Source organism: Mastomys coucha, unplaced genomic scaffold, assembly GCF_008632895.1.
Source record: "Mastomys coucha isolate ucsf_1 unplaced genomic scaffold, UCSF_Mcou_1 pScaffold21, whole genome shotgun sequence".
NCBI lineage: Eukaryota > Metazoa > Chordata > Mammalia > Rodentia > Muridae > Mastomys > Mastomys coucha.
The window spans coordinates 78,772,678-78,779,982 of record NW_022196904.1 but is presented as its reverse complement, the minus strand read 5'-3'; the positions used below and the strand labels follow the sequence as shown (position 1 = coordinate 78,779,982).

At 37.3% G+C, this 7,305-nt stretch overlaps 1 protein-coding gene across 3 annotated transcripts in view; it reads left to right on the top strand.

The window, feature by feature from the left end:
* The window catches only part of Hikeshi (heat shock protein nuclear import factor hikeshi), a 26,547-nt gene that overhangs the window by 11,280 nt on the left and 7,962 nt on the right, over window positions 1-7,305 (top strand). The window contains exon 2 of one of the 3 annotated variants that reach the window (XM_031387294.1): window positions 3,180-3,316. The exons of the other annotated variants lie outside the window; for them this stretch is intronic. The gene's annotated coding sequence lies outside the window, so the exon portion shown is untranslated. The remainder of the gene's footprint in view (window positions 1-3,179; window positions 3,317-7,305) is intronic. 3 annotated transcript variants of the gene reach the window in all.

The following is a 7,305-nucleotide window of genomic DNA, read 5'->3' as shown; positions in this document are numbered from 1 at the left end:
TCATTTTTTTCAGACAGGGTTTCTCTGTGTAACAGCTCAGGCTGTCCTGGAACTCACTGTCTATCAGGCTGGCCTTGAACTCACAGAGTTTTTCCTGAGTGTTGGGATTAAAGGCATCCACCACCACCTCCACCTGCCTCTTCATTGTTGTTTTAGTGAACATTTTCCAAATGTTTTATGATATTGAGAATTCTTTTTCATGTGCCTTTTTTTTTCCTTCAAAGGCAGGATTTCTCTGTGTAGCCCTAGCTGTCCTGGAAACTCACTTTGTAGACCATGGTGGTCTCTTGCATGCACTCCCACACCTGGATCTTTGATGTGAGCTCAAATCTTTGCTTTTTTTTTTTTTCCAGAGATCTTCCCCTCTTCTTCCCTTACTTACCTCTCTCTTTCTCTCTTTTGCTCTTCTTCCTCTACCTCTCTCTTCCTCTCTCTTGCTCTTCTTCCTCTACCTCTCTCTTCCTCTCTCTTCCTCTTCTTCCTTTCCTCGATAGTCAGGAGAACTTGCCATGTAGTTTCGGAAGGTTTTAAACTTGGCAGGTTTTCTACATCAGCCTCCCAGGTGCTGGATGACAGCATATTCTGCTACTTCTTGTTCTGGAAATTAGAGTTTTGAGAGTTGTCAATATAAGTTCTTTTTCAGATTTCTGATCTGAAAATACCTTTTTTCCTCTGTCATTGACTACCTTTTTTTTCTTTTTTGTGTTATGTGTATTTAATAGAAGTTTACATTTTGGTATAGTCTATGGATTATGAGTTTTGGTTTCTGTCCTGCTCAGGATATGTTTCAAAAGTTATTCTTTTTTTTAATTCTTGGGAAATGGATATCCAGTAGATTCAGCACATGTGTAAAAGACAAGAGGAGCACATTGTGCTGTCAGTGAGCACATTCACTTGGGAGGTCTCACTGCTTTGTTTTTAAGTAAAATACAAAGATAAATTACTATTTGTTACAAACTTTCAGTTAAAAAGGAATGTACCATGTATGTATGCAGGCACAAACTTGCTGAGGTCATAGGGCAGCTTTTGGAATTTGGTTCTCTCACCATGTGGATACAAGTTATGGGACTTGGGTTGTCAGGCCTTTACCTACTGAGCCATCTTGCTGGACTGTATTTGGTTTAAAAGAATAGAAATAATATGGAATATATATATATATATATATATATATATATATATATATATATATATATATTCATAGTTTGGTTTTTCGAGACAGGGTTTTCTCTGTGTAGCCTTGGCTGTCCTGGAACTCACTCTGTAGACCAGGTTGGCCTCAAACTCAGAAATCCACCTGCCTCTGCCTTCCAAGTGTTGGGATTAAAGGCATGTGCCACCACCGCCCAGCTTGTTTTTTAAACAATAGAAACTGACCTGGAAAATGATGGAAAGATTGTATTTATGTTGTTCCACATCTATAGTGATAGACAGTGTAGGAAGAGGAGCAATGAATTGAGGGAAGAAAGAATGCTTCTGATTTAAGTTGAGAAGCCTGCGCGACCTGATAGCAGAGCCTTAAGTATAAAGTTGTAGGCTGAATTGAGTGCCAATTGAAAGCCAGAATTTTGCTGGCTTATTTTAGATACAGACTCATAGCATTTCTTAAGATGAAGGTTGGAATCATCTTTGTAATAGATTCATATTTTTTAATCTGTGAGATACTACTTCAATCCCAGAGATTTTAAGCTTGATTAGGTTGAGCAAAGCTACCCAAGCATGTCAAGGCTGGGAGGAGAGTTGCTGAGGTAACTTCAGGTAGTTGTGGCTGAAATTATTCTTAGAACCATCAGCTTTCTAATAAGGGTCAGCTCAGGGTTAGTATTTTCTCGCTTTGCTTTAACATTTTTATTTTGATTATTTTTTTCCTGTCTTTGGCATTCTTTTTGATTGAATATTTTAAAGTTTATCCCTAAGCTGTATTTTGTTTTCCTAGTTTTCCTAGAGATTATCATTCACTTTTTACAACATTCCATGAATTAATCTAGAAGTAAATATCTATATATGTTGACAACTGTGAAGTGAAATTTGGTAATTTTTATATCTCATCTTCAGGCTTCCTGTGTGTTGGGTCATTTAGTACAATTCTGAATATAATGACAAATTTAGGACAAGATATTTTTGATTACTTTGAATTAAAAATATTTCTTTCAATTTTTACTATTTTTATACCATTAGTGGTGGGGCATTTTGTTTTATTTTGTCTTTGAGACAGGTTCTCTCTACATAGCTCTGGCTGTCCTGGAACTTATGTAGACCATGTTGGCATCCAACTCAAAAGATCGGCCTGCCTCTGCCTCTCTGGAACTAAAGGCATGTGCTACCATGCTCTGCCAACATTGCTGTTCTTGATAGGCATCAAAGAAGTTAGGCAACAGGAAGCCAGATGCTCTGTTAAGATGCTCTGCTATTTTCTCTAACGTTTGGAGTTCCCACATTTTCCCCGAGTCAAATAACATAGGCAAAAAGGCTATTTACATACTTTGTTTTGACTTAGTTTGGTCCACCAAAGCATTTCATTTCCAGGTGGTGTCCTGAGAATTTTCTTAGTGGACAAATTCTTTAATTTTGTTAATAACATCCTTCTATTGGCTGTAATCTTCTCATTAACATAAAAGGTACTCTAAGAATTCAAAATTCATTTCCACATACACCTATTTTATCTTAAGTTTTATTTTAATACCGATTATTGCTTTTTTCATTTGTTTCTTTAAATGTCATATCTGAGTTTTGAAAGTGGTATTTACCCTTTGTGCTATTATTATTAAGAATCCTCAGAAACCTTGATACTGCTTTCAGCATTCAGAGGGGCAACCGAAAAGTGCTTTCATGTTAAACGTCTGTTAAAACCTGTAGCAGCTGTGAATAATGAAATGCTGTGAATAATGAAATGCCGTGAAATGTTGTTTCAGTTTTCGATGAATCAGGAATATGAGTGTGATGCTTTAAAAATTATGGATTAAAATTTTGATTGTGAATTTGGAAATAGAAAGCAGGTTTTTTTCTGAAAGATAAGTAAGTAGAAAAAGTTATAAACAATGTATGTCTTCATGTTTATGTGCATTTGTCTGTCAAAGATAAGTGTTTGCAGAGTTCATATATTTGAAGAATTTGTTGAAGCAACAGGCACATACCTGTTCATACACACAAAGTTCAATTTCAAACCTTCCTTTTCTCTGTAGGTTAACTATTTGTAAAGTGTTTCAAGAGACAAGGAGGAAGTAGCGCAATGCCTCAGTCAGGGAGCATTCCAGAGACATCTTCAGTGGAGAATTATATGGAGAATGGGAAACAGAAGAGGCCAAGATTGGAAGAGCAGGTGGGGGAGTAGGACCTTAGGTCAGATATAAAAACATTTCCATAGAGCTTGACAAATTCTCATTGTGTTTAAGCACTTTTAATGTGTGGTTATACTTATTAGAATAATAAATAGTTGCCTGTGGCATCAGAGAAAAGAAGTGTTTATGTGAGTAAGTACTGTAGTAGGGTTTTATAAACTATAAACTTGTTATTAGTAAAGGATTATATTTTGTGTTCCAGGCCTGTAGAATAAATTAGGTACCTTGTAGTTGAGTTTTTCTTTATACTGTTTTGACCAAAGCCCAATTATGAGATATTATTAGTTTGAAACTCAGGTTTTTAAAATGGTAGTTCCCTAGGCTGGAGAAGATGGCTCAGTAGTTAAGAGCACTTGCGGAGGACCTGGGTTCAATTCTCAGCATGCACATGGCAGCTCACAATTTGTCTATAACTCTAAGTTCCGAGGATCTGATGCCCTCCCTGCTCTGGCCTCCATGGGCTCTATGCATACATATGGCACATACATGCAGGGACTCACACATACACATTTAAATAAATTAAGGATTGTGTTTGTGATACGAATGTGAGGCAAGGACTCTACCGCTGAGTTACATTTCTTTTTTTTTTGTTTTTTTTTTTTGTTGTTGTTGTTTTTGAGACAGGGTTTCTCTGTGTAGCCCTGGCTGTCCTGGAATATCCTGGAACTCACTCTGTAGACCAGGCTGGCCTTGAACTCAGAAATCCACCTGTCTCTGCCTCCCAAGTGCTGGGATTAAAGGCGTTTGCCACCACCGCCTGGCCTGATTTACATTCCTAATTCTGCATCAGATAAAAAGAAATTAGTGGAGAATATAAGACCTGAACAAATACTCCTTATACTTTTCCCACATTTATTATTTTTTGGTCACATTTGTCATTATCTAGATACAAGAGTTACATTTATGTATTTGTTTTTATGTGTGTGTTACATATGTATGTGTGTGACATGGTGCCTGTGTGGGAGCTGAGAATTGTGTCTCTTCCTTACCACGTAGATCCTGAGGCTTGAACTTGGTTTGTCAGGCATTCAGATTGTCAGGAATCAAGTGCATTTACCTGGCCCTGCATACATTTGTCTTCTGAAAGTTTTGAGAATATGTTGTACTTATTGTTTTCTTTTACTTCTGAGTGTGTGAGCGTATGTTTTGTAGCTCCATGGTATAGTCTTGCTGTAGAAACACAGTATGATCACATTCAGCATTAATACAAACACAGTATTCTCATTTAATTTGCAGCCTGCACTAGTTTTTGTCAGTTGTCCCCAAAATGCCTTTTACAACTGTTCTATCAGCCTTCATCTAAGATCTAAGCAGATCATAGATCTTATAAATGTTACCCCTCTAGTCTTTGATCTGGTTCAATTGCTTAAGTTTTCTTTGCCTTTCATAACACTAACATTAAAATACTTATTTAGAAAAAAAGCTGTCACCAAAGAATAATGGCTGAAATATGGGTGTGCATCCTTTTTTTAAGACATTTCTTATTTTATAGCCTCGGCTGTTTCTGGAACTTGCTGTGTATGCCAGGGTGGCCTTGAACTCAGAGATCTGCCTGCCTCTGTCCAGTGCTGGGATTAAAGGCGTGGGCTACTACTTACCCATGTATTTTTTTTGTTGTTGTTGTTGTTTTTTGTTTTTTAAAATGTGGGTTCTGCTTTTGTTTTTCTCTTTTATGTGTGTGTTGTGTGTGTGTATATATGTATATGTATGCGTGTGCACTTGCCTGTGTATGTACTTCTGAGGCCAGAGCAGGACTTGGCAGGTCTGTCTTTTTCACTTTCTCCCTTATTCTTAGGGGCAGGGTCTCTTACTGAATTTGAAACACCACCTACTAGAGAGCCCCAGAGATCTCTGTATGTTATGCTCCTTAGCCCCATGTTGTAGTTACAGGAACATTAGGTTCTGTTCAGATCTCTCCTTTCTGAGCCATTTCCCCAGTTTCATAATTTTGTTGGCTTGTTGATTTTGTTTTTGAGACATGGTCTTATGTAGCCCAGGCTGGTCCCAAACTCACTATGTAGCTAAGAATGGACTTAAACTCCTTCCTCTACCTTCCAAGGGCTAGGATATAGGTATACACTACCATGCTCAGCTCTCAAGGGGTCTTGCTGTACTGCCCAAATGCTCCTAACTTAGGGCTCAAGAAATCTTACTGCCTCAACCACTTGAGTAGATGGGAGTGCTGGCATGTGCCACCACAAGTAGGTCTTTAACCAAGATGGTTTAACCATAGAGGAGAATTCACATTATCATCATAGCTACCGTGCAAGTTGTTTTACAAGCATTAAACAAATGTAATATATGCAAAATGCAAGAATTAGATATATGCAAAATACATTAGATATAAGATATGTAAAATGGTACAGTTGGTGAACAGTTAATGGTTATTTTATTTTCAGAGTTGTGAAATGCCAGTGTTAGAAGGGATATTAGAAATCACCAGAGAAACTGAATATGGTGGTAATCCTCTAACCACCTTATTCTCATCATAGAGATGGGGGCAAGAGCAGGATCAAGAGTTCAAGGTCAGTCTGGGCTACATGAAATCATGTCTCAAAAAACAAAACCAGAAATCATTCAGATAATGAAACTAGGTTAGAATAGTTAAGTAGCTTTATAGCCCTAGTAACGAGTTTAAGCTTGCCGGCGGTGGTGGCGTCCGCCTTTGATCCCAGCACTTGGGAGGCAGAGGCAGGCGGATTTCTGAGTTCGAGGCCAGCCTGGTCTACAGAGTGAGTTCCAGGACAGCCAGGGCTGCACAGAGAAACCCTAGAGTTTTAAGCTTGTTGAGAGTGGAAACTGTTAATATCTCCTAAATTGGTAGATTTGATATTTCTGTATATATTTTAAATGTCTAAATTCAGATATGTTAACTATTTTTATTTAAGTTAATATATTTACTAACAATAAAGTTTTAAAATACATGTTTGAAACTGTTAGTGAAAAATATATTTCACACTTGCTATTCTATATTTTAAGTATATATAGCTATATCTACATATATAGATATATATTTGATTTCTAATCTTTCTGTTCATTATCAAGATGTTTTTGCATGAATTTGCAACATAGGTTATTCAGATGTGACTGTGTGGCAGCTGCTTTCCTTTGTCATAAATAAGCATTTCCAGTTTTCTTCCTTGGCTGCTGTGCGCATATTCAGCATCTGAAACAGAGGACTTGTAGCCTTTATGTTTTCTCTTGAGGACTTCATTAGATGAATTAACATTCAGAAATTTAGTTTTTTATACAGGTCTTCCAAAGAACAGCTTCTATGTTCCATATACAACTTTGGGTGTTGTTCCTAGGAGATGTCCACCGATTTTTTGAGACAGGGTCTTCTGTAGCCTGTGTCTCACCAGCTATGTTAGGTTGGCTGACTAGTGCTTGGATTACAAGTGTGAACTTGGCACATGGCTTTTTATGTGTATTCTAGGGGCTAAACTCAGGTCCTTGTGGTTGTGAGGCAGGCAATTTCCCAACTGAGCCATCTCCTCAATCCCCTTACTTAATACATTTTTAATAGACTAAAGCTTATTTTTATCTTGCAATTACAGAAGTGCAGTAGGTAATTTCTGAAATCCAAGCAGTAGTTGGCTTTGTCTTACTGTTCCAGTCTCATCCACTGTGGATTCAGTCAGCAAATTATTTCACTTTCAACTCACCACTATTTTTAACTGTGCTAAAAGAAAGGGGTTTGAAATATGGTAGGGAACATGGAGGGATGATGGAATTTGGCTGGCTTTTTAGTAAATATTTTAGTCTTTCTAGGCTATAGGAGGTTCCTATGGCATATTGTTCTTTAAACAGCTTTAAACATATAAGCTGTATTCTTAGGTTCCAGGTCATACAAAAATGAGATGTGAGCTAGAATCTTTGATTTCACTGCCATGTAATCGTCATAGGACACTTTTCTTTCTTTCTCTCTTTCCTTCCTTCCTTCCTTCCTTTCTTTCTTTTTTTTTTTTTT